This window comes from Ambystoma mexicanum, chromosome 6q (assembly GCF_040938575.1).
Source record: "Ambystoma mexicanum isolate Mex_15411 chromosome 6q, UKY_AmexF1_1, whole genome shotgun sequence".
Taxonomy (NCBI): Eukaryota; Metazoa; Chordata; class Amphibia; order Caudata; family Ambystomatidae; genus Ambystoma; species Ambystoma mexicanum.
Window position 1 is genome coordinate 145,916,149 of NC_090937.1, and position 25,382 is coordinate 145,941,530.

The following is a 25,382-nucleotide window of genomic DNA, read 5'->3' on the forward strand; positions in this document are numbered from 1 at the left end:
TATAGAATATTAGTGTGATTGATGGTATGATAAAGTGATGTGAATGTGTGTAGGGTTGAGTGGTTTATGTGGATCTTAAATGAATGGAAATTGGTTTTGATGTTTTAACAATTTGCACACCATTGGGTGTTGGTTTAATATAAAAAAAATGTAAAATGTTTTTTAAAAGAAACTATTGAATCATTTGTGAGTATTTACAAAAAGAGCAAATTAATGTAATTGTCTTCCTCCTTCTAAGGGTTCAAATCTGTGTTTTGTTGAATATCCTCTGGCGCCTGCAGTGTCCCACGATCACTGCTGCGTAAAATGATACATTCTTCGTAGCTGTATACGTGCGTTGGTTTTTCATGCGCCCTATTTATGCATTGTTTTTAGTGCGCGGTGATGCTTACAACGGCTTTTGCGTGGCGGACGTGTTTCTGGATTTGTGCATCTTTTTCTGCACGATGGTGAGCCCTGTTCGATTCCACGTGTGGGCGTTGCGAGTATTTTACTGTGGTACTTCCCACGTAACGCCCACATTTACTCCTGTTGTTCGCCATTCCATGTGTTCTGCCTCCTTTTTAGGTGACTGCGCAAGACGTTATGCACCTTCGCTGGACGTCTCATACAAGGCTTTCATGGTGTTGCAGTGACTTATAGGACCCGTGTGGATTCAGCGCAAGTCTCGGGCAAGCCCCACGCACTGTGTTCCATGAATCGGCAAATGGGCGCTTGCGCGCGTTTTGCACGCAGGCACCCCTTTTACGGCGCTATTTAATTCCATGAATCGGGCCTTTATTGTGAAGCTTCTTGGAGGTATAGATTTTTAGTGAACCCACTACCCATCCAATTCGTAAAGGAGACTGTTTTCATGTTCATTGTTATGCAATATTACGGGGACTCTTTTAAACAGATATATTGTATTTGTTCGAGGAGACTAAAATATATGGCAAAATGGTATTTTAACACCTAAACAAATGTATGTATCTGGGATGTGATTCATTTGTTTGCGGAGGAGTATCATTTAATTAAGAAACTGATAACTTCTATTGTGTGTGCGGTTTTCTGAGAAGGGGCAGACCTGCCAGTCACCCACGTAATATTTAACTGATTTATCCTGCAACTCGGGTGTAAGTTCCTTAAAAGCCTTTTCATTTCTGATTTTAATGTGACTTATATGTGACTTTTTTATACTGTATTACTAATGTGTACTTCAATTGTTTTATAGATGCAATCAAAACTAAAACAAATATTGCACGATTAATCTTCATTCCATGCACAATTTACATATTCGTGGTAACTTGGTTCATTGTTGATAACATACCGATTTATAATTTACACCTCGTCATAAATCATATATGGAAAAAAGGGTGCACTTAAGACACTTCCTTTGTAAAGCAACTCAATTGACTTCACGAATAGTCTCCTATTAGGTCAAAGCTCTTGACAAATAAATGAAATACCACGTCCAGGGAAGTCATTTCACAAAAATGCCAGGGGTAGCGGAAGTGACATCACACGACCCTTGACCCCTGATTACATCACAGGAAGTGATGTCATTTGACCCTACCCAAAAGTGATATCGCGGGAAGCGATGGAACACAACCTTTCACCCGTTGACAAAACAGGAAGTGGCATCACATAGCATTGTACACTACGAGAAATATGGTTACAATATCACTATAATGTGATTTACATTTCATAGAAGAATAGATCGCCATATGTATCATTAAGATCAGTGTATATAGGCATATATTACCAAATTACTGTGAATGCAAGCAGACTTCCATGATCAAATGATAATGATGTGTTATTATATGGCACTTACGCTTAAGTGCTTTACATAGAAAAAATATACACCCAATATCACTCAACCTGTGTTGGTACTCATTTATCGACCTCATAAGGATGAAAGGCTGAGTTGAGGCGTTTGAGAACAGAATAAATCAGTGATTCACCCCCTGAAGTGTGCCTGAAATAAACCTTTAATGAGTCTAGCAAATATTGTATAGAATTCCAGAAATAAACACATTGGGCCTCATTACGAGGTTGGCGGTCTGGCAGAATGGAGCTGGTAAGGCAATACCAGCCTCCAATACCAGTCCATAGTATTACGACCCTAGATGCCGGTCCCACCGGCATTGACTAGGACCCGCTGTGCCGCATGCACGCGCACTCGCGGCTGTCGTGACAGTAATACCAGCATCCCGCAATGAAGAGGACACCACGAGTCGCACGGACATGTACATACTGGCATCGAGATGCCGGTAAGAAGGGCCACCATGATGCCGGCAAAACCGGCATAGCGGACCACCCGTTAACAGCAAAGTGCTGTGTAACCAAGTGCCACAGGTGCACACAATCAGCACAGGTCGGGGCAATGGAGTCAGGGCCAGCACACCCACACACCACACCCCTTTCCAAACCAAAATGCTACCACTTGCACTTGCCATACTGGGGCTGGAGGACATGCCTGCACTGCTAATCCTTGAGCAGGCAGTACAACAGGCAACACAGAGGAGACGCAGGTGGAGAACGAGGGTGAGATTGGTCCAGCAAATCCCACCAGTGCAGGTAGTTGTTCCCCGCAGACAGCCATCAATTCCACGTATAAGGGCCAATCCATTTCACTTAACCCCAGCACAGATCCACACCCTGTACTGGCTGGACAGGAACACCATCACCAACATAGTGGAATTAATACAGGAAGACTTGGTCAGCCTGATCAACATCCGCACAGCCATCCCCCCTCTGCTGAAGGTGGCATCTGTGCTCCACTTCCTGGCCACAGGCAATTACCAACACACAGGGGGCCAAATGCATGGCATGTCGCAATCATGCTTCTCAGTTGTGTTAAACAAGTGTTGGATGCACTACTGAAGCATGCAATCCATTCCATGCACTGGCAGGCATGCCCAATGTAATTGGTGCCCTCGACTGCACCCACGTAGAGTTGGTAGCCCCACATGCCGTGTTGGTGGTGTACCGCAATCGGAAGCTATACCACTCCATCAATGTGCAGACAGTGTGGGATGCCAGCCAGATAATAACACATTGCTGTGCCAGATACCCAGGATCCACGCATGATGCCATGGTGCTGTGGAACTCCTCACTACCCCGCTACATGGAAGGAGACGTCGTTCGAAGTGGCTGGCTGTTGGGTGAGTCTGCCCCCTGGGCCATGGGAGGAGAGGGGTGGGGTGGGACACATGCATATGCAAGGGGAATGCCCCCTGGAACATGGGAGGGGAGGGATGGGGGCACATGACTATGCAAGGGGAATGCCCCCTGGGCCATGAGAGGAGAGGGATGGGGGGGCACATGCATATGCAAGGGGAATGCCCCCTGGGCCATAGGAGGAGAGAAATATAAGTATCTTGAGTCATCCGCCGCCACACAGCCCTCCCATGTGCATACATAATGTACCTAGCCAAAATGCATCGTGGGGCCTGGTGTTTTGAATGCCTAGGACCCTAGGTCATGTATGCCACCCAAAGCTTGCACCATGGATTGGCATGCACTGTACAGGGCTGATAGTCATGTGGATGTGGCTGCCATTGATGGAATTGTGCATATGAACTTTAAAGATGTACAGGCTGAGCACATATGGAAATTGAGCATTATCCTTACACATACCTCCTTCTGCTCTCATGTAGGTGATGCTGGATATCATCTGAAGGTGTGGCTACTCACCCCTGTCAGGAATCTGCAGAACAGGAACAAGGAGGACTTCAATCGTGCACATACATGCATGCGTGTGGTCATTGAGCAGACATTGAGCAGACGTTTGGACTTTTGAAGGCACGGTTTCGCTGCATCAGCAGGTCAGGAGGGGCATTCACATACGGGCCTGAGAAGGTGGGCAAGATCATCATGGTATGTGCAATGCTGCATAACAGGTGCATTTTGGCGGAACGTACCCCTGCCACATGACATGAAGCTGCCACCACCTGGTGAAGTAGAAGGATAAGAAGGAGTAGATGTTGGACATAGGCCAGGACACGATACACTTGAGGGTCGAGTAGTGCGGCAATTGGTCATAGACCAATCATTCTGATGTACTTGGATGCAGAGGATGCCATGTATTGGGAACTGTGGGCACTGGGTGTGTGGGTATAAGGGCATAGTTCACTATGGAGTAATAAATTGACAAATAACAAATAAGCAATGTCCACGCATGCAATGTTTTGTACACAACAGGTGTATTAGAGAGATTTTTTGTACAACATGATTCAACAATCCACTGTCCCAACACCCCTCCCCCTCCCTCCCACACACCCCCACACTACCCCCATACCCCCCAAAACCCCTCCCCTCCCCCTCACACACCCCCACACTATCCTCAGGCCCCCCCATACCCCAGTACTACAACCACCACCACCCTCCACCTAACACCCAAAGTCAACAATGGCACAACATGTGTCTGCATGTATTCGTAAGCAGAATCTGCAGGGTAGCCCTGCTACTGTGGAGCCCCTTTGGAGGTTGTGGTTGGATATCTGAGCGCTGTGCACTTCGCAGGGACCTGCGCACGGGGCTCGTCTGCCTGGAACTCGCTGCATTATCAATGTGGATGAGCCAGATGGTTGTGACCCCAAAGCCGGATTTTGCCATTGTTCAATGCTGTCAGCAATCCTGGTGAGGATCTGTCCCAAGGCATTGAAGCCATCGCGCACTTGCTGTGCACTTGAGTTGATGGCCTGGATTACGGCCGCAGTGCTGTCATGGATGACACGGCGTGTTGTCCCCCCTTCAGCAAGTTACTGCTTGACATAGCCTTGCATCTCCTCCTGCCGGCCCTCCATCCTGGTCAGACGTCCTTCAAGGACCTGTATGGCAGTGTGGGTGGTGGTTGGTTATGTGGTGGTACTGCATGCAATATGGGGCTGTGCAATGTCAGAGAACACTCACCATGGCTGCCCTGTTCGGATGAATCCCGGCAAGGTGTGTCCTGTGGGGTGACCTGCAGGCTTGGTGTTCGACCTAGAGGCTCTAAGTGGACAAGTCCTGCATTGCCGTCATTGTTAGGGTCAGCTTCCTCATCGACACTATGCTGTGCCGATGCAGCCATCTCCCCAATTGTGCTTGCAGCAGCAGACTGTGTGCCATTGTCCATGCCAGTTGTGTCCTCTGCCTGTGTTGATTGTGTGTTCAGGGGTGCAGGGGCAGGTGTCTGCTCATCCTGTGTGGGTTGCAGTGTGGCTGGTAGGGCACTGGCTGTTGTCCTGCGTGCCGAATGCCCAATCCTTGGTCCACTTGAAGTAGATGGTCCGGTGCCATCACCTTGCCTCCTTGCACTTTTAGCTGGTGTTGTGCATTGTGCAATTCCCTGTGCTTCTTTGCTGTCTGCATTCGTACCTGTGGGGGACAGAGAGTGGCAGGGCATCAGTGATGGTGGTGCTACCATCATGCATGCGTTTGTCTTTGTGCAGGTGGCGCCATGTGATCAGGGTCCTGGCTTTGCAGTGAACTGGGTACATGCAAGGTTGGGGGGTGCAGTTTGGAATCGTGCAGGTGTTCACATGTACACCATGGTGGCTGCTGTTGGGCCATGATGTGTGTTGGGAGTGACGTGCTGTGTGACACATGCAGGTCATCTGTGTTTCGGGTGTGTATTTGTGTATGGGAGCAGCATGTAGCATGCATTGGGATGTAATAGTGGTGGGCCCAGCATGCGCATATGGATATGTGTACGTGTGCAGAGTGGGCCATGTATTGGCTGGCATTGCTCTCACATTTGGAGGTCAATGGTGATGATTAGTTGTTGTGTGTTTGTAGGGACACTCACCTTCATCTTCTGATGTTGGCACGCCAAACTCAGCTCCACAGACTCCTTCTATAGACTCCACATCTATGACTGAGCTGCAAATCTCCTCCCATCTGGCCAATTTTACTGGTGAGTGAGTTCCTCCACCTGTTGCCAGCCCCTGGCTCCAGTTGGCCGACAAGATGTTACGTACTCTCAGCCTGAGGTCGCCCCATCGTTTTTTGCAATCACGCACTGTGCGTGCAGTGGTGCCGACTGCACTTACTTTCGGGGCTACTTCTTCCCAGATGGCATTCTTCTTCAGCTGGGCTGGACGCCTGAGGTCGCTGCAGAACACCACACCAGCATTCGCCACTAGGGTGTCAGCTAACATGTTCAGTTCCTCATCCTTGAACCGTGGTTTATGCAGGCGGGCAGTGCCTTCTGGGTAAACTTCAACATTTTGTCTGTGGTGCCCTAGGAGTTCTGGTGGTGGAGGATGGCAAAGGATTGTGTTTTTGAAGATGGCCGCCTAAGCATTTTCTGTTCCGGCGCGATGACGTTACTTCCGGGTCCGGTAATAGCGGGCCCGTTCTTAGCACTATGTTAATACTGGTACCGCTATTTGAGGGTTGCCGAGGGCAGAGCCGTTATGTGCGCATTCGCTGATGCCGCTATCTGGGGGTTTGAGGGTCATTACCGGCATGCCGGCACGCCCGTTACCGGCATGCAGGTGTGCGCGTGCTCATGCACTCTTAATCACCCGCTGTTTGCGGGTTCGAGACAAGACAGACATGTTATTAACGGCATGCCGTTAATGGCTGCTTTTTAGCTCCAATCTCGTAATGAGGCCCATTATTTGGTATTCCTATTCTTTCTTATTTAGGGTCAGTGATGAAAGTGTTAGACCTGAGGCACTCCTGTTCTTATTTTTCTTATTTTTTTTAAGGGGCCTGAACAAGAAAGCCAGCCACTCCAGAAGTAAAGGGCCACATGGTGCTGTCACAAGGGAGACCACAGAGGTCGCAAGGGAGACTTCAGAGGTCGCGGTTGCGACCTCTTGGGACCCCAAAATGACATCCCTGACCACGTCTTCACTGATACATGCAGAATCAATTTGACTACTAATACGGCAGCAAAGTGTATGTGAGCATGATGTTCTAAAATTAATTAAGGAGACTCAATGCATAGGGGAAAAAAAGCACTAGGATTGATCAATGGATTGGCTTTGAAGGAATGTGGTGTACATGGCCTCAGTTTCACTGTCCTCTATCTCTCTTCTGCATCCTTGTGGTAGATTTGCAACTACAATGCTGAATAACATTGATGCCCACCATCAGCTATTCTTCTGATCCTGGCTGTACTTTGCAGCCTAAGCTTGGCACATTCTTTCTCGCTTGGTTATTACTTTGTGCCTCTAGACCGCCCTCTTTGCTTCACGTCATCTCATTTAAATCTCCACTGGGGTAGTTGCTTTAAATGGAAACATGGCCTTACACTCTCAGCAGTACAGTGGCTTCCTATTTTAGTGGCAATTCTCCAGTGAATCTTTATATGTGCCACTCCCCCACCCCATGTCAGCACACAGCATTCACTGTGCACACATATTTTTGGAGTGTGTGTCCATGTGTTGCTTATCCACCAACTTCTTTCTACTGTCAACACAGTGTCATCCTTCACAGCTTCTGGTCCCATTTTCGTTATATAAGACGGTTCATAAGGTTACCTCAGCAGTAAGAAGTTGAGGGATTTAACCAAATCCAACTCTGTGACCTACTCCTTATGGAGAAATTCCCGCAGGCTGAAGAACCAATATAGAAATTGGTGTGCAAGAAGATGGAAAAAGGGGTTGACAGGGATTTGGCAACAGATATTAGAGGCATTGCAGACTGGGAAAGGAAGCAGTATGTGGAGGATATTATCTTTAGCCAGGAGGCCCCAAAAGCAGTTAATATTAAATACAATCTCGTAGAGGGTATGGCTCGACCATATCGGGAATAGAATATTCCACCTTAAGGACATGTCTGATCCGGGAACACCTTGTCCCGAATGGTCCATGGTGTTTAATTTAGAAAATGTATGTACTAACTTGAAAAAGCTTAAAAACCCTAGAGCACCCGGGCCTAATGGGCTCTTTGCAGCAGCACTGAAGGGGGATGTGGACATTTGGGCGGTTATTTTGTGCCCTTTGTATGTTAAATGTTGTGCCACCAGGAGAATACCTGACTCTTGGAGAGGGTCGATCTTGTTGCCAATCTTTAAAGCCGGAGATCGATTGTCCCCTGAAAACTAGAGGTTATTTTTGCTTGACATCACAGTTAAGGTATTTGCCTCCTATGTGCTGGAACAACTGCAGTCTTGGATTAGAGAGAATAGCATTTTACATCCATTCCAGACAGGTCTTTGTCCATGGTCTAACACGGTTCATAACCTTGCAGTCCTAGACACAATATTCTTGCAGGCAAAGTTAAGTCCCAGTGCCTCAGTGTATCTTGCTTTTGTAGACTTTAGGTCTGCAATTGACCAAGTGGACTGCAACATCCTCTGGAAGAAGTAATTGTAGGTATGCATGCTAACACATCGGCCCAGATTCGGTTAGTTGATGACAGCATGATCTCAAAGCAGATGAGAAATTAGCAGGGGAGTGAGGTGGCGTTGTATGCTCGCTCCCTTGCTCTTCAATGTTAACATTGTTGATTTGTTAGGTCGACTGATGGGTGGGCAGGGCGTTCACCCAAAATTGGAAGTTGCTTGGTTCCAGGTTTTGTTGTGCCCAGACGACCTGGCCATATTGCTTTCTATGAAAGCACAGCTAATGTCCAGAAGTGGTGCCCTGATGTCGAAGGCAAAGACTGCCCCATCTTGCCCCTTATTGACAAAATTGGGTGACAGCTATGATCTTGACCAATCTGGGGTAATCTTAACCCCGAAAGTTGAACGCTTTAGGTAGCTGTGTAACAAAATTGATTGGTTCCCTGACTTCCGTAGATGTTCTGTCCTTGCTACCTTAAAAGGTGCGTTTAATCACTGACTGGCGAAATGGGATTGGCATTGCAACTACGATCACCTTGCGAAATTAACGGGTTTCAGTTGTGTGGCATCAGTGGTCCATCAGTACATGCAACTTGAGTTTTACCTGTTGCTCTGCCCTGACCCTGTTGTATGCAGCTTCCGTTCAAAACTGCACATTAACCAGTTATCAGTACGGGTGGTTTGCGTTGCTAATTGGAAGCTGCCCAAGGATGTCAGATATGGGTTCTACAGTGCCTGTGTATCTGATTGTACAGAGTCAAATCCCCAAATATTCGATTGCAATTTTTCAAGTATGATATGTATATATGATGAAATGGGTTTGAAGCAAGATGAAATTGGTATTTAGTTTCATCCAATTGTCACTGGATTTGTAAGTGTGTGATAGTGTATGTGTGAAATGAGGACAACTAACTGTGTAAATTGGATTTTTATTATGTATTGTTATGATTAGGTGGATTAGCAAGTATTGTGAGTGTTGTTTGTATCGTGTGTAAGTAATTGTGATTGTAAATGTTCTTGTTAGAACTATGTAATATTCAATTAAATTAAATAATTATATCAGACAATTCCATTCTTAACTATGCTGCTTCTGCAGCTTTTGAAAACAACTCACCTTGTGGTTATGTTGGCCAGTGAACGCAGCTGAGAGGACTGCATCTTTGTCAATGTTCACAGTCCACTCCACCAAATGTTCACGATGTGCCAGTAGGGGTGGCAAAACGACAGTGGAATCCAAACTGTTCCGGGTCCAATTACTTGTACGGTCCTGACTGAGAAATGTGCGGAAGAGTAGACTTCATGTATTTGCATGGAGGCCGCCATAACAATGAATCCATCTGGATTACGCCTGCTTTTTCTGTTGTAAACAGCAGGAGTTAATAGATAGGAATTCAAATGTCCCCATCTGCATTAAATTAGGTCCTGGTGGAGACTATGGGCCCAATTCTAATGTCCATGTACAATTGGGAAAGGGTTGTTCCGTGGAGGAACACGTGCTCCTAAATGCACCATATTCTGTGACAGAAAGAATGTAACTGCTGACATCAAAACATCCTCTCTTATATATCCCTGTTTTGTTGCCTGAAAATGGCCCTAGTGATGATCAGGAATACAGGGCAGGCAGTGCTATAGGCTTTTCCATTCACCACACCTGTGAGGTGCTAGTAACATACATTATACAAGTCTTTTATATGTAAGCTGTGCGTTTCCAAATGGCTGCATTACTTTTCAGATTTACTGAAAGATCAGACACTTTGGTAAATCAGTAAAAAGTGCAGGCACTTGAGAAATGCTCGCAGTGACACTATTGCACACCCTGACCGGAACAAGAACGGGTTTTATGAACACTTGCAGCTGGAAAAATGATAGCTGGCGCTGGAAACTCGGAGGGAGAATGTTCGGCTTTCCACCGTTCTTTGAAGCAGTGCTCAGTACCAGGCCCTCTGCTAGTTTCCCCGCACAGATCTGGGACATGCACTGAGCTTGTTTCCCACTCCGTGGCTTTCTCTGTCAGGGAAATTCGTATCAAAATGATATGGATTGGAACCAAGAGGCAGAGAGCTTCGCTCTGCTATTTTTACCAATCCATACCATTCACTACCTCTGCAAAGATGAGGCTATGAAAGGTGACATAGATTATGTATAACATTCAGAGTCAATAGCGGTCAAGTGTTACCGCCTACGCCCTGTCATTCACGCTCATCCTTTTTGTACTCTCAGGTTTGTGATTCTGCTGACGATATTGCAATTTTTAGACTCTATGATTGTGTAATTGTGGCCTCAGAAGGGCTGTCATAAGTGACGGTGACAAGTTTTCTATCTCGCCTTTCAGATCACCGCAAGGACCGTGTTTTCTTTCAATGTCTCGCTATTTAGCTTGTCAGTGCCATCCCCGATTCGGCATTACCATAAAATGTAGCTGTAGCTATGGCAGCGCTATTTAAGCTTCCCATGCTGCGAGTGCTCCTGACACCTTTAGCTAATTATTCATTTTAAAAACAAATCACATTTGTGTCTGCAATTCAATGCTGTTTGGTTTTCTTCAAAGTGTTAATCATCTTGCTACCACAATTCCTGTCTCAACTTTACTTGTAGCTATTTGTTTATTCATTCAATTATTTATTCATGTCTTTGTAAGAGCAAAGTCTCAACGTGCATTATGTAATCACAAATAGCAAAAATACACAAAATGTATCTAAAACACAATGGCCCCCACCAAGAATGCAGTTATGTAAAAAAAGATGTGCATTCACTTCCTGGCCCCAGGCACCTACAAGCACACAGTGGGGCACATGCATGGCATATCACAACCCTTATTTTCTCGCATGCTGAACCAAGTGCTGGATGCCGTCATGAAGCTCTCAAGGAACTACATAACCCTACCATGGACTGCCCAGGAGATATTTGACACAAATGGTGGCTTCCATGCACTGGCAGGCATGCCAAATTGTATTGGTGCACTTGACTTCACCCATGTAGAATTGGTGGTCCTGCATGCCATGGGTGAACCGCAATTCTAAGCTTTATCACTCCATCAATGTACAGATGGTATGTGACTCCAGCAAGATCATCACACATTGTTGTGCCTGATTTCCCGGATCAACTCATGATTCAATGGTCCTGCAGAACTCCACGCTACCACGCTACATGGAGCGGCATGCAGGACGCCGTGCCTGGCTGCTTGGTAAGTCGCATGACAGGCACATGTGAGTGTAATGGGGGAGAGATGCACACACCACCATGGCGCCATTTTTGTGGAGACAGCACATCGCAAAACACTGTGCCCCAAAGCATCACTAACTGAACATGACTACCAATCCCCATAGCAATGATGGAAGCTGCACACCAATTACAGCATGCCTAACTTACAACCAGCCCACATCCCACAACATGTCCACCATCCATCATCAGACTTCACCCTCCGTAAAACAATCCAGCAACATGCTGTGAGTATGCACAATGTAAATATCTGCAGCAATTCACAACACAGGACAAGCATCCATGAGAGTGCACAAATCAATTCTACCAAGGGTATACACTGCTTGTCACAGGGCCACCAGCACAGTAGCGCTGCATGTCAGCATGGAAATGATAAGCGCTTAATGACAAATAATGCTGAGACTTCTGGCGACTCTGCCAGTAACAAAAGTATACTAATCACTACACATCATATAATGACAACAAACACAGCGCAATACATCCACAGTGCATGCAGAACATCAAGGGAGTGTACACTTGTATCAACTGGAAGACGCAACCCACATCATAAGACCATGGCCCAGCACACATTATGGCAAGGTGAAATGTGTGCTTACAACCAGGGACATGAGCATGTGAACAACAGAAATATGCAGGCATGATTGATAAGAACAGGTGTCCATCAGGAATTGACTAACACATAGCTTTTTTTACACCCATGCAGGCGACAGTGGCTATCCCTTGAAGAAGTGGCTCCTCACCCCGGTCTGGAACCCGCAGAACAGGCACAAAGAGGACTACAATCGTTCCCATACCCATACCTGTGTGGTCATCAAGCAGACATTTGGCCTGTTGAAGGCACGTTTTCTCTGTCTTAGCCGGTCTGGTGGGGCACTCCTCTACAGGCATGAGAAGGTGGCCAAGATCATCATGGCATGTGTCATGCTGCACAACATATGCATCCAACGGAACTTGCCTCTGCCCCCTGACATTGAACAGCAACCACCTGGTGATGATGATGAAGAAGAAGAAGATGTGGTTGTACATCATCGCAGTGGCGATGCACAGGAGGGGCGTGCTGTGCGCCAGTCAGTGACTGACCAATACTAAGAGACATGGGAGCTGAGGGTGCCATGAATGTGGGACTGAGGGCACTGGGTGTGGGAGTATATGGACACTATGCATTGTAAACCAATAAATTACACATACACAATAAGGAATGTCCAGGCTAGTATTTTTTGAGGTACACAACGGGTGTATTTAACAGCAAGAAGTAACAAGTGCTCATACCCTCCACCTCACATACACTCACTCCCCCACAACTCCCCCCACAACTCCCCCACAGACCTCCTCCCACACCACCTCCCCCCACAACTCCCCCACACACCCCCTCCCCCCCTCACTCCACAACTCCCCACACAACCCCTCCCCTCTCCCCTTCCCCCCACAACTCCCCCACTCACCCTCTCCCCCATAACTCCCCCACACATGGTGTGAAATCGAATGCTGCAGGTGTCTGCATCAATTGCCATATTCAGGCTGCTCCTGCTACTTGTGGACATTTCCTGCCTCTGGTGGAGGCATGTCTGAGCACTGCAAGGTGCGTGCAGACCTGCGCAAGGGGCTGGTCTGTGTAAAGCTCGAAGAGGAGCCAGTACCCGCTTGCTCCAGTCTCGGGACAGGACGCTGTGCCTCCAAGGCATCCGCAATTCGGCTGAGGACCTGCCTCACAGCAGACAACTCCTCACAGATGCGAGTTTTGCTCGCCTCAATGGTAACTTTCATGGCCGCTGTGTTGTCCCAGCCCTCCTGCCTTGTCAGGGCACCATCAGCTATGAACTGTCTGACTAGCCCTGTCAGATCCTCCTGGTGCTGCTCCATCAGTGGCATTCTCTGCTCCCCATCCAGGACACCAGTCAAGGTGGATACTGCATGTGGCAAGGGTCCCAATTCATGAGGGTCCTCTGTGGGGCTCCAGCTCCCTAGCCCAGGTTCCCCTCCAGACTGCTCCTGTGTGTTGCCATTGGGGGTGCTGATTGGGGTGATCTGGGGTGATGGCAGGAGGCTGGGTGTACCAGGTAGGTCTGATGACACGTCCTCCACAGGGACACACACCTGGCCTTGGCTCTGTACCTCGTCATCACTCTGGGGTGCCATGGCAGCTGCCTCCATGACAGAGCTGTTGGCAGCAGACAGGGCCCCATCGCCCACTGGCTCCTGTGCAGTGGATACAGCTGTTGTGGGCACTGGTGCTCTGGCAGTGGCCCTTTGCCGCCCCAGTGACTGTGCATCCTGTGGTGCCTTCGCCTTCTGTGGCAGATGTGCCTTGCATGGGCCTTTTGATGTAGAAGGCCTTTTGCCGTCTTCGCTGTCCCCGGCCATCTACAGAGTCCTGTGCCTCGCTGTCAGGATCTGAGCCTGTGGGGGACCGAGAGAGGGACGGCATCAGTGATGGTTCTACATGCATCATGCATGCATTGGTATTGTTGCTGTTCCACACATTTGAGGGGATTTGGTGTTGGAGTTGTGACATTCAGGTTGCTTGCTATATGGGGGGATCATACAGGCATATGTCTGGTTCACACATGTGTGAAGTGGTGTATGATGTGTGACATGCCTTTCTGTTGTGGAATGCGTGCAGTGTGACACATGCCGTTTCCATGTTTGTGGGGTGTGTCTCAGGTATGGCATTGGCATGCTGCATGCATGTGGAGATGTCAGTGCTGAGGGCGGCATCTAGGCAGGGATGTGTCCATGTGTGTGTAATGGGCCATGCATTGCCTCATGGCATGGTCACATTGGTGGACTATCTTCATACTTTGCAATACTGTGTTTTCTTAGGACACTCACCTCCATCAGCCATGATGTGGCTTCATGTTCCATTCCTCCCACACCTTCAATTGATTCCATTCCGATAGTGCTGGCGCAGGTTTCCTCCCAGTGGCTGAGTTTCATAGGTGAGTTAGGACCTCCGCCAGTAGCCAGGCCCTGGCTCCGGTTGGCAGATAATATGATCCGCGATCTGAGGCGCAGGTTGTCCCAACTTTTTCGGAAGTCTTTTACTATGCAGGTGGTGTTGCCTACCGCACTCACTTTCTGGGCTACTAGCTCCCAAATCTCCTTTTTTATTTAGCTGTGCAGCTCTTTTTAGGACATTGGCAAAAACCAGAGTGTCGGCAGGCATTGTCAGTTCATCCTCCGAGAACCGCTCCTTCCGCTGCTGGGATGCCCCTTTGTTCACTGCCTTTGGCATGATGGTGGTGGAGTAGAAGATGTTCTTGTGTCTGTGTATCGAGGATGGCAATGGATTGTGTTTTTCAAGATGGTCGCCATGCCGTGTCCCGTTACGGCGCGATGGCGGGCCCGTTATTTAGAGGTAGATGGCTGCAGAAGGGCTGTCTGTGCTTTCCATGATGCCGCATACTCGTAATCGGCCGCTGTTAGCGGTGTCATTGCTACACGGACACAGTATTTCCTTCATGCCGGTAAAAACTGTTTTTTACCACGAATCTCGTAATGGCCCCAGACTCAGAAGAGGTCCAACAGGCAATGTCTAGAGGTTGTAAAGAAGACTGGGCTAGATGAGATCCATTGAGTAGATTAAGTGAAGGTTCACTGTATGCAGGAAAGAGGCTTTGCAGGTCTGCAGTCCTGCAAAAGGGGCATGCTTCACTTCAGGGTTTAGTGCGATCTTAGAGTTGCTTCTCAGACATATTTATTTGTACATGGTTTACCAAAACAAAAATCAAAACAGAATTAGAAATAACGCGTTCAGCATGAAGTAACAATCTTAAAACTGAAAAAGGATATAAGCAACACTTTAAGGGAGAATAGAAAATAAGTATGCCTGAGGGCAGGATGCAGATGGAGGGAATAGAATTCCAAGGTTTAGGATCATGATGCAAAAAAGAGCAGAAACAGGAGTGGTCACATTAAGGATAAGGGACAGTAGTAGAAAGCAAGAATGTGATGAATTCCCCAGCCTGTCTCTGGGTATTTCTATTTGGGTGATCAAAGCGTATGGGTGTCTCAACAATCAAGCAGATGATGTAGCAAGAGATGGTATACAAATGATCCCTCTGCCACCGCCACTTAGTACTCATTGCATAACATAGGGCAGTCACTCAAAATCCCCATTCAACTTACCATACATACCCTGTTACTTTATTGACACAGCACATACAATTTTGAAAAGAGGGTGACATATGGCATTGGCCATGTAAGTTAAGAGGACTGTGATAATAAAGAATCCAGGTAAAATACAGTTCTCAGAAACGCACTGTTACAGGCATCGACACACTCACACCATGATGAGCCTAATATGATACCAAAAAAACATGTGCATTGAATTTCCCACGAGTCTCAGAGGAAAGTGGAGACTGTCTGCATGGATGCTGCTGTCAGAGCTTTCTCTCTCTCTACAGATTGGATGATTCATCTGGAAATAAGTGAGATCCACTTTCTCTTGGTGTCAAAGTGATCCGCCATGCACCAACACCACATGGGAAGCCTTTCAGCCCTAGAGAGTCCATAACCAGGACATGAGTGAAATCCAAAATTGCACAAACGTCACAAGGCACTCAGTGGCAGCAGGTGTAAAAACAGATCCACAAATCCCAGCCCTTCACTAATTGACTCAATTAAGTGCAAACCCTTACAGTTAAAGCAACCCAGGGGGAGGAGGCATTGGGCAATATTAGCTCACAGTTTCAGTCAAGCTTTGTGGATGTTTCAGTGAGATAGTGGATGGTGTGTGAAGGCAGTTTCAGATTGTGTGCAAGGTGGCAAGAGAGTATTATGATGGGGAGATTGGACCCCAGGGGAGTGAAGCAGGCGTTAGAAGTAAGAGAGCAGGAGATAGAAAATGAACAATTGGCCACAGCCTACCATGCTACTGCTAATTCTACTTCTCCTCTTTAATGTTATTTTTCTCTTCTGACCCACAGTCTCCCCATATCCATCCTTCATTTGACTCCCAAACAACACTGAGGTGGTCCTCTCCTCTCTGCCTCATCCCACTGATAACAACCTCATCTTCCCTAGCCAACACCTCTCATTTCTCCCAAAAAGCTAGTAGTTTTGGTGTCCCGATTATCAAGGGAACTCCTTTTCCAACCCCTTTTCACTTCTACCTCATTTGAGCATATCTCTATTGAACTCCCCAACCCCACTCCTCTTACACTACACTCCTCCACATCTACCATCCACCAGCACAATCAACCTCTACTTCTCTGATGCTGAACTATTACTTGAAAAACTCCTAGGTGCTTTCACTGCCATCATATTATGTGCCATCAGTCTCTCAAAATGCAAAAGGCCCAAAAGTTCCACTCTCTTTGACAACCACTAATTAACCTATATAACCTTCCAACCCACACCTGAGGAAATTATCTTGATCTCATATTTCTATCTTCCACCATTCCCTCAATTGATCCTTCCACTGTAAACACTCTTTCATTAACGTGCCATCTCTATTTCTTCACACTCTCCCACCCCTTTACTTTATCTTTCGGCAAATGTAAATTCTTGGTTAACGCCATAGCTCCTGTTAAGATAATTTTCCTACAGGCCCTGTGATCTTCCTGGCCAAGAAACTGCTTGGGATTCCCTCATGCTGACCAGGCACTCTAAGCGGTAGTCATGACAGAGCAGCCCCGGCATAACTCTCATCAGGAGGTTGTGTGGCGTGCTTCATAGGTACAGTACACACTTGTTGTTAATACCAAGTAAGAAAATGTCCAAACACTATGGGCCTCATTCCAACCCAGGCGTTAAGGGGTTTACGGCACCAACCCTTAACGCCTGATTACAAGGTCCCTTAGCGCCATGGTGAGTTTAACGCCTGCTTTTTGCAGGCGTTAAAATCCATGGCGCTAAGGGACCTTGGAGATAATTACGGCACCGTAATTTACGGTGGCGTAATTATCTCCTTCCCCACTCCCATTATGCCCTATGGGGCAAAAATGGGAATGGTGAAGGGTAAATGGGAAATGGGGATTTACCGCCCCACTCACCTTGGAATGGGGCGGTAAATCCGCCAACCACCATGGCGTAAACATAGTTTACGCCATGGCGGTAAAGGTACGACCCAGGCGGTAACTTACCGCCTGGGTCATAATGAGGCCCTATATTATTTAAAATATAATCTCATATGTAAGAAAAGGCAAAGAAACTTACAGGTAAGTAACTTTGCATATATGATGTCACAATGTATCCGAGTAATAGTGTCTTAAATAAGAGATATTCTACATCAATAGAGAGTCTCACATAGAAAGTAAAAGGCATTAAAGATTATGAAAAGGTGTCCCTATGTAGGCAGCCAAGTTCAAGTAGGACTAGAGATCTAGGTGAAATAGGTGCAATTTGTGGAGGGAAAGTGTTACCTTTGGGTGAAGGTGGATCTAGGAGCAGTCCATGGAGTTACATTCTAAGAAAACCCTGAAGAGTCTATGAAGAGGAGGAAGGGACCCCAGAATGAGCGGATGAACAGAACTGCCTGCAGTGCCAGAGGTTGAGGAGAGGAGTACCATGGGACTAAATAAACAGTTCCACAGGATGAGATTGGTGGTTTCCAGAGGCTGTTAGTTCTTGTGCTGTTCTGCGATCACCATGGGCTCCAGCATTGGACCACCAGTGAAGGTGGGCCCCAAAGACTCTTGCGAAGAGTGATCATTCTTCATCCAATTACTCCCAGGTCAGCAGTTGGACCCATATGAGTGGAAATGTGAGTTGACTGTGGTTGACAATCGCCAGTGGATGCCCAGTTGGTGAAATGGAGCCAAAGCACTTGCTTACCTGATTTCCGAGGATGAAGGTTTTCAAGTCAGTTCAGCACAGAGAGTCTTCAGAGTCCTGGCAGCAAAGAGCCACATGGTTCTGGCTTCAGTGATGAAGGCATGGTCAGGCTTTAGAGAGACGAGGCTTTCAAGCAGTAGATCCAATCCAATTGTCTGCACTAGATGAGTTGAAAGGAGCACCACTGTGTGTTACTTCTATTTACACTAGGGACGCAGTGATTTGTAGTCAGATTATTAAGGGTATCAAAGGATGTTTGTAAAGAACGCATGTCCTTCCTCAAACAACAGGTCCTATAGAGATAGAGTGCAGATTCAGCTGGTGATAAGGTGAGTGGAAAATGGAATCTGCTTGTATCTCACTTGGGAGACAAAGCACCCAATCACACAACCAGCATCATTCAAACAGAATGGTGATCAGCCAATGGCCAGCCATCCCTCCAATCACACCCATGGACCATGAAAGGCTCTCACACAAAGGAGTGAATGCACACTGTTCATACAGGCATCTGCATATGCCAGTCAAAAATGGTTTCTGGCTGTCTACATTACCCATTTCTGGGACACACACATCCAGTGGTCAAAGATGACCACCTCATCTTCCATATACAATGAGAGGCATGGACTAGTCATGTAATCTCTCAGATCTTTGAGGCAAACAAAGGTGGCTTCCGTTTTGATGAATTTAGGAAAGGGGTCAAAAAGGACACAGTTAAAATTGATTTCAATGTATGGAACCATTATACACATATGACAATGATCTCACTAGACCAGCCGCTTGACCTGTGCAGTACAAATCATAAGGACCATTAAAGCAGAGCACGCAGAACAAATGGAAAACAGCAAAATTGTAACAGGTATACCACATGGGGTAAAATGTGGACATTCTACCTAACAATCCCCTGCTTTGACCAAGTCACTATCTTGCTGCAAGCTCTCTCCTCTCAGCATGCTCACTCCATTGATGTTGCCTTTACTGAATACAGCTCTGCACTCTCTGCCTCCTTCAATGATCACTACTCTGCATTTTCATTACCCCTCCCTGCCTGTGTCCTCAACTATATATGGTCCTAGACATCCAGTTGCTGAGGAGAATAATCAGTTGCTGCTTACACTGATGGGACAAACACTGACCTCATAATCTCCTTGCTTCCTATAAGTGTTCATTACTGACTCTGAACATATCTCACAACACAACCAAATCCTTGCTTTAAATATATCGTGTTTTCTCTAACAGCGTGCATCCTTGCAAAGTATCAAGGACCCCCTAGGCCATGCTTCCCCCCGTGAGCAACACTCCATGATCTCCGTAGTCTCTGCTTCTCTCTTTGCCTACTCCTTTCATAGTAAAATCAACATCTCCTGCCACTTCCTCCACTTTTTGCACACTCTTTTCTCTCTCCAAACCCCCCCTCATGTCTCCTATTAAACCACATATCTATCTCTGCCAACCCATCCTGTACTCCAATTGTGCTCTTTGCACCTCAAATTGTTAAGGAAATTATACCACTCTACTCTGTTTACATCTCTGTCCTATCCAACCTCTCTCTGTCAACTTGTACCTTCCTAAGCCATTGAAATACCACCACTATCATACCTCCCCCAAAGAAACCAACAGCTCCTCATTCTTCATACATATCTCCTTATCTCGCTCATTCTCTATCATTCTAAAATCTTCAAGACAATTGTCTTCAACCAAATAATCAACAAACTCAACCTTCACTCACTTACTGGCACCGTCCAATCTGGATTCCGGTTCGAACACTCCACTGTGACTGCTCTCATCCTCATTGACAATACTCGTATCTCTGCCAACCACTCTCACCTTTCCATTTTCATCCTTCTAAAGCATTCAAGTGCATTAGACACTACGGATCAACACTAACCCTTTCAGTATCTTTTCCTCATTGGCTTCAAGGAAACTGTACTCAACTGTGTGTCCTATATTTCTGTTTTCCCCTCTTCCATCTCATGGGATTTCAGCACCTCCTCTCTGACAACCCTCTCAGTGGGTGTTCCTCAGGGATCAGTTGCAAGCCCATTTCTCTTCAGCCTACACACCTCCCCCTTGGCAAACTCATTTTCTCCTTTGGCTATAAAAGTCACCTTTTTGCCATCAATACTCATATTGTCTTCTCATTTCTTCTATCACCCATACAATCTGTGAAAGCATGACTTACTGACTAACTGCCAGTAGATGGGCGAACGCTCCCTCATGTTCATCTCCTCAAAGGCAGAGCTCATCACCATACCGACTGCCAACAAAAGCCCCACACTCCTCTTGCCCATCTATTCCCCCAACATTCTAACCAACTCCCCATGGCTCATAATCTTTGGGTTCTCTTTGGCAGTGACCTGAAACTCTTACAGTTCATCACAGTGGCTACCACTGTGGCCATACTCGACCTCCTAAACATTAAAAAAATCTTGCCCCACCTTATGCACCACTCAACTAAAATGCTTATCTTTGTTCTTGTGCACAGTAACCTGAACTAATATTCAAGTCTTCTTCTTGGACTATTCTTGGTCTACCCTTCAACAAAGTCTTCAACTTTGTCACACATGACATTTTTAACCTCCCCCTATCCTCCTTCAACTCTACCTACCATCACCATGCTGGATGGCTCTTCATGCAAAATATTTCTCTCTTTAAATTCCTGTTACTTGTCTATAAATCCATCCATGGTGTTATCCACCAGTACCTCACAGTCTACATCGCATTAGATTCTCCCTCCTGAAATCTTTGTTCCTAATATCTTCACAGCCTATCGGTTCCAAGTTCCTACTCATGCTTTATCTCCTTCTCCCTGCTTGCCCCACTCCACTGGAATGATTCCACTCATGTAGCAAAGAAGCTATCTATTTTGTGTCACTCTTCTCGACCAGGGACATTCTCGACCTTCTAACATTGGAAGGAGCCCTAAACTCTTTCACTCTCCTATCTAAACAAACCACTCAACCCTCCTATCCTGAATTTTGTCCTATATGTAAAATGTAAATGAGTAAACACTGGCCACAAGCTGTCAATGTTAAGACCATGATGTCCTCCAGTCCTTGTCCTTGGTATATGCTTCCACTCTTTTAACATTGCCTCATGGTATCATCACTGAACCAACCAATCCTCTTATGTAAAGGCACCTTACCATTGGGCAGCCTGCAATATCTTGACACCATGTTTTTAAATAAATGCAAAATACAAATGCATCATGCGAATGGTGAAGGAGCAAGAGAACAGCATGAGGAAGGTGAACTTCAGGGATGTGTGCCTAGAGCAAAGGTCCTGAAGAATGAATGAAAACAACAGAAAGAGGTAGCAGACGTAACAGAGGACAAAGGTGAAGATCAGAAGGAGTTAGCTAATTTGAGAAAGCAGGTCGAGCTTGGTGATGAGCTGGTGGAGGTGGTAAGAAGCATCCTACATGAAAATAAATGTAGTCAGAACAGTACATTTTAAGAAAGAATGATTCACTGTAGCAGAGGGTAGCAGGAAGAACTTGATCTGAAGGATTTGATTCACAGTGGGAGTTGCAATAATCTAACGGTGGGGCAAGAATGGTCATGTTCAGCACAGGCATAGAAATGAGAACATAAGTCAAACGAAAAGTGGTGAGACTCGATAGTTTGCCCTCTAGTAACAGGGCAAGTTGCCCTGCTTTGGTAATACCCAAGCATTTCTAAGAAATACACCTATGTAAAATGTTGGTGGAATAAATCCAGCAAAAATTGACCAATGCACAGGAGTGAAGAGCAAAGAGCAGATGAATGGCGAAGGAAATTCTGAAACCTCATCAATATGAAAAGTGGAAGATGGCTGCTGGAAACCCAGCCACACAGTAAAAGTAACAGACTTTTGAGAATTCCAAATTGAACAGACAGAGAGGTATGAGCATAGAACTCAGAAAGAAAGGGCTCTATGACAAGAAGAACAGTAAAGAGGGTAGGAAGTAGATTTCAATATAAGAAGGAAGTTAATACTTTGAAATCAATTCACAGAAAATGCAAAGTGAAGATGAACAAAGAAAAAAAATCCAACCAAGAGATACTGAATAATGTGAGACAGAAGAAATGGAGGCAAGCTGTGCAAAAAAAGTCACATTCAATGGAGGAGAGGGCATATGCCAGAAGGCCAAGAATGCACAATATTATTGTCAAGTTGAGAGAACATGAAGGTGAGACTAAGAGCCTGTGTATATGAAAGGTAAGAAAAAAATGTATCTTGGAGAAATTCTACATTTGATAATAGCAGAAATAAGTAATAGAACAGATGTGAAGAAAGGGATCAAAGAAAACACTTAGACTTTGTTCAGGGGTTGAGAAGGAAAAAATATCAGCAGGAAAATAGAAGGAAGAGATGGAATTCCATGAGAAGAAAGAGCAGGAAAGACCAGCAACACAGTCTTGCATGATTTAAGATGAAGTGAGTGTTAAAACATCCAGGAATTGATAGTAGACAGACAGATAAAATGATGGTAGATTGGTTAAAAAAAAAGAGCAGAAACAAACAGAGCTTTCAGAATCCAGCCCACATGAATGAATAATTGAAGAACGGCGAATTGTGCAGTGACAAAATAGTAGAGGCACAAAGGGTGCACATTAAAGGACTACATTGTGTAATGGAGAGGTGGATGAGTGACCCCCATCCAAAGACACAAAAAAGAGGAAAACAATGAAAGAGTCAGAAATACTAAGAGATGAAATAGGGAAAAGAGATGCAGATAGGTTTAACAGAATGAGAAGCAAGGATTTATTATAGTCTGTCGAGAAAGTAAAGAAGTTGGTGACATAAAGAAGAGCAGTTTTGGTCAAATAGGATGGCTTAAAACTGGATTGAAGAAGGAGAAGAAGATAGAATAAATCAAGAAAAAGAAGGGGTTGTTTATCAACCATCCATTAGAGAATTTTGTAAACAAAAGGAAGACGAGACATTGGTCAGATGTTAGAGAGAAGGGAAGGATCAAAGGACTAAGAATGTTTATGATAGTCACTTGTTTGAATGAGCGAGGAATTTGTAATGAGTCATACTATTAATTATGTTGGAACATGTGAAGTATGTGCTCCCACCAAGATAGAAAGGGGAATGCCAGCAGGATTCCTCATTTCTTTACACATCCCTTCAAGTCTTTAGCAAACAGTCTGCAAGAATTCTGTCAAAACTCATCTTCTTAACCATCAAGAGAATAGGTTTTATTTGGTGAACATGTACTTGCTCACTATGGTTAGATATTTTTTTTCTATTGGGCTAGCTGGAAATCCTACATCATTGGTGCAGTGATTTCTCCAAAAAGTTGATAGTTCTGACAGTCGTTTTGTAAGGGTATATGGTTACAAATTCAGTTCCTCTATACCCATCACCTCCAAACAAATGAGCAACGAGAATGTCTGGCCCAAGAGTTACATACATATTTTATGGGTTTTTGCCATTGAGGAATTGCTAGCTGAACCTAATATGTTTATCAGTATTTACTATTATAATAAAACAAAAAATGCATATGACATGTCCCCATTATTTTGCAAGTCAGGATATCATTCTAGACAACTTCTGAAGAATAGTGTGGGAGAATCTCCTAATCTAGAGAGTAGATATACATTCATTGATCTGAATTCGGTACATGTCTTCAATGAAATTCAGTAGAGGGAGTTATTAGAAGCATGACAACAGGGAGAGAAGCCTGGGTTCGGAGTTATAGAGAGGGGGCACACTGTGGATGTCTACCAAACACATCTACACAAAAGAGAAAAACTAATACAATACATATTTCCCTGTCCCCTTGTCATCAAGACAGTAATTAGCCTGGTGCCTGTGAGGTTGCAGATTCCAAAGTAGCTTAAGATATATTCAGTTTATCATATTAATCTTTTCAAGAGTGCAACCAGGAACCAACTTCACTAGAAAAACCATACCTAAGAGGAGGAATATTTCCTATTACTACGTTGTTTCATAGAACACTAATATTCTTACTTTATTGAAAGGGGTTTGGGTATGATGAAAGAACCTTGGAAAATTGTAAACACGTGTTTGTCTCACAGTGGTGAACACATTATGTGCACAGTTCCCTTGCGTGCCAATCCTTGGGACACAAAATTAGGAGGATGCTACTCCCAGGGAGTGACAATAATTTCTGGGGAAAACAGTCTGGTAGTTTGTTTGGAACATCTCTTAATGTATCGTGTATTGTTTATGTGCTATGTTCTGCTCATTAAATGAGAAATCAAGCAATTTTTGTTAAGAGCCTGGTTGAGGAGAAGGATGTATTCCCTATGAAGATTAATCAGATTAGCTATTGCAACGACTTGCTGATCAGGTTTCACTGGAAGTTACAAGGTGGGTGAATGAGCACCGTGTATATATCCACCACTTAGCTTTACCATTTACTTTGCAGGACCTGAATAGTCTGCTTACTATGTTTACCAATGTGTAACAAGCCATAGAGGGTCTGCCTAAACGCGATGAGGGTTGCTAGGGAGATGTATAAACCCACTGCCGGGCAGACGAAGGAACGCCCTTTTCTGTTCACAAGCCGCGCGGCGTAGATATTCACACTTTGAAGTGACATGCTCCTTTTCACTCATTAATGTGGATCGTGTGATTCACATCGCTGAGGTAAGCAGGAGCACGTAATTGCCTTTGAATTGAATGTTAGCATTAATTCAGAGTTACTGCTAACTACAGAACACACTTGCTCGCTACTTATCTGACCGAGTATTTTTTATTCTGTTTTTTTACAGACCTCCAGATCTTCTGACCTGGGCGGTAAGCTATCATTTCTTGTAATTTTCGAGTCATCATTAATCTAAGTAAATTTTGACCTTGCGTCTGTACCTCTTTTACGGTGTCATGGATACATTTTGACTAAAAACTCTATGCCGAATCTCATGATTTCATTTAGATTTATAAAGTCACTTTTTATATGATGTCAATATATATCCTATTGCAGGTACTTTGATCATGTGGGTCATTGCCATACCTCTTATTTTGTATTATAGGCGCTCCACATTCAGGATAGGAGCCTCAATATAAATTGGTGTGTTAAGATTTGTAACACATCCTCCTCAACCATTGCCGGGGACGACACAATTCTCACCTACTTCACACTTAAGGTATTTTTAGCAGGCAATATGGTTGTAATTTG